A 3,260-nucleotide genomic window follows, 5' to 3' on the forward strand; every position below is an offset into this window, starting at 1 on the left:
TGCACCCATCAACTCGTCAGCACCCATCAATTCATCATTTATATCAGGTATAACTCCCAATGCAATCCCTCCCTTATTTATTTATTTTTGTAACGGAGTTTTGCTCTTGTTGCCCAGGCTAGAGTGCAATGGTGCCATCTTGGCTCACTATAACCGTCCCAGGTTCAAGCAATTCTGCTTCAGCCTCCCAGGCAGCTGGGATTACAGGCATTTGCACCACCATGCCCAGCACATTTTTGTATTTTTAGTAGAGACTGGGTTTCACACCATGTTGGCCACACTGGTCTTGAACTCCTAACCTCAGATGATCCACCCTCCTTGGCCTCCCAAAATGCTGCGATTACAAGTGGGAGCCACCGTGCCTGGCTATTTTGAATTTTATTAGTAAACTATGTTTTCATGACTTAGACCTTTGTAACCTGTTGCACGTTTTTGAGAAACAAGTCTTGAAGCTGCTTGTCCTCAAGGATCAATTGTTGTCTAACATTAGCGATATATATTGGGGAGATGAACAAGTCTATGAAACATACAAGACAAAACATTGTTTTAAATTACTTTCTATCAAAGACCTCATTGAGGCAGATTTACTAAAATTCTGATTCAGTAACACTGTTCTGTCTTGCCTAGGATAGAGCAGCTTCTTAATGTCTCTGGAGACCACGGGATTTAAATGTGCGGTGGGACTGGTTAAGTTTTTTTCTTCTAGTGCCTAGCTGCTGGTTTGTGTTGACACTTGTTTTTGGTTCTTCATCAAAAGAGAACTGTGTTCATCCTATTTTCAAAAAAAAAAAAACCCCAGTGATTTTAAAATGGAAACTGTTAACTGAAAACCAATAGTACTTAAAACAGCTGAAGTTTACAGGAAGAAAGTTCCACAGAAGTGTAGCACTATTGAGGAATGTCCTATTTATAAATATACTTTCTCATTTTACTGGAGGCTAATTAAGACTGAAGTATAATTTAAAATTCTAGTTGATTTACTTGTTCCTGGCACATATAGATGTAGAGAAAATAAACATTGTCAAGAATTCAGTAAATTTTTATTCTGTGAGTGCTGTGGCTAAGCAGTATAGGTGGTGTTCAGAGATGATGATGACTAAGATTTCTGCCCTCCAGAAGCTCTGTTTTTTTTTTAGAGGTGGTGGTGGAGTCTGATTTTGTTAATTTAATGAATTAAAAAGAGATTTTAAAATAGCCATGTTTTACAATTTTATAAGACTTGTGATAAAAACAAGTCTCCCTTTCTTTATGAAAGCCAGTGTGCTTGTGCTTTCTTTTTTTTTGAGACGGAGTCTCGCTCTGTCACCCAGGCTGGAGTGCAGTGGCCGGATCTCAGCTCACTGCAAGCTCCGCCTCCCGGGTTCACGCCATTCTCCTGCCTCAGCCTCCGGAGTAGCTGGGACTACAGGCGCCCGCCACCTCGCCTGGCTAGTTTTTTGTATTTTTAGTAGAGACGGGGTTTCACCATGTTAGCCAGAATGGTCTCGATCTCCTGACCTCGTGATCCGCCCGCCTCGGCCTCCCAAAGTGTCGGGATTATAGGCGTGAGCCACCGTGCCCGGCATACCGGTGAACTTTATATATAAGGGTAGGTTATATTTACTCAGCGTTTTCTGTGTTGGATAGATACAATCAAACGTGAAAGCTAATCACCTTTTTTTTTTTTTTAAAAGGTGTGGGCAGAGTGGCCTCAGACAAAACTGTGAAGTAGAGTTTACACATGGTGTTGCTCACCTTCCAGAAAGTGAGCCTCTCCAGCTTAGGCCACATATCTATCTCCCATTCCAATCCTCACCTCCCCTTCTACCTTTAGCTCAGGCAGGCAGATCTAGAAGGATATTAGATGAAAAGGTTTGCCCTGTTTATGGCTTGATTTCATCTCACTATATGTTGGTTGTTTCACCAAATCACCACGTAGAAATCTACCTTAATTTTTCTAACAGCTGTATAGGATCTTATGTACTCATGGCATCATTTAATTGAAACAACACTGATAAATACTTTGCATTACTTTTTTCTTTGCTCTTATGGTATTCCAGTAAACATGCTGTACAGAAATTTTGCATACTTGTTTGAATATGGATATTCAAATTAACTAGGCTGAATTATTATTATTATTTTGAGATGGAGTCTTGCTCTGTTGCCCAGGCCGGAGTGCAGTGGTGCAATCTCGGCTTACTATAACCTCCACCTCCTGGGTTCATCGATTCTCCTGTGTCAGCCTCCTGAGTAGCTGGGATTACAGACAAACACCACCATGCCTGGCTAATTTTTTTTTTTTTTTTTTTGAGATGGAGTCTTGCTCTGTTGCTCAGGCTGGAATGAATTGGCACTATTTTGGGTCACTGCAACCTCCACCCCCTGAGTTCAAGCGATTCTCCTGCCTCAGTCTCCCGAGTAGCTGGGATTACAGGCACCCACCACCGTGCCCAGCTAATTTTTGTATTTTTAGTAGAGACCAGGTTTGGCCATGTCAGCCAGGCTTGTCTCGAACTCCTGACCTCAGGTCAGGCCTGCCTTGGCCTCCCAAAGTGCTGGGATTACAGGCGTGAGCCACTGTGCCTGGCTGGATGAATTAATTTTACCAATCTCCTGATATGTGTAAGATTGTTTTGATTTACCCTTCCATTTTGTATTTGCTTATTGGCTCTGTGTTTTCCTGTGAATGTAATCTTCGCTCACTTTTCTACTAGGTTGCCATTTTCATACTGATTTTTTCGGAGTTCTCTGTGAATTAAGGAAACTAGCTCTGATATTGCACATGGTTTTTCAAGTTTGTTGTCTTTTCATTGTATGGTATATTTTTGGTTTTATAGAAACTTTTATTGGTTTTGGTTGTTAAAATTATTGGTCCTTTCCTTCATGGTTTCTTGGACTTATATTCTATATGTATCCCAGTCATCTTCTTGTAATTATATATATGTGGCTTTTTAAAATTAAAATTTGTATTTTAGAAGTCTTAATACATAAATACATGCTCATAAGAAATGTAAAAATTGACAGTGAAACTCTGTTCCCCCAAATTATATTCTCTTCCCCCGAGCTATTCACATATTAAGTCTGATGTATGTTCTTTCAGTTTTTTTTTTTTTTTTTTTAAGAGACCAGGTCTAGTTCTGTCACTCAGGCTGGAGTGCAGTGATGTGATTATAGCTCACAATGGTCTCAAACTCCTGGGTTCAAGTGATCTCCCCACTTCAGCCTCCAGAATAGTTAGAACCACAGGTACGCGCCACCACACCCAGCTAATTAAAAAAAAA

General features: G+C 40.5%; 1 protein-coding gene across 3 annotated transcripts in view; it reads left to right on the forward strand.

The window, feature by feature from the left end:
- The window catches only part of SMIM14 (small integral membrane protein 14), a 73,352-nt gene that overhangs the window by 13,227 nt on the left and 56,865 nt on the right, over window positions 1-3,260 (forward strand). The window contains exon 1 of one of the 3 annotated variants that reach the window (XM_011949090.1): window positions 1,673-1,818. The exons of the other annotated variants lie outside the window; for them this stretch is intronic. The gene's annotated coding sequence lies outside the window, so the exon portion shown is untranslated. Of the gene's footprint in view, window positions 1-1,672; window positions 1,819-3,260 lie in introns of those variants that run through there. 3 annotated transcript variants of the gene reach the window in all.

Source organism: Colobus angolensis, unplaced genomic scaffold, assembly GCF_000951035.1.
Source record: "Colobus angolensis palliatus isolate OR3802 unplaced genomic scaffold, Cang.pa_1.0 Scaffold29, whole genome shotgun sequence".
Lineage (NCBI taxonomy): Eukaryota > Metazoa > Chordata > Mammalia > Primates > Cercopithecidae > Colobus > Colobus angolensis.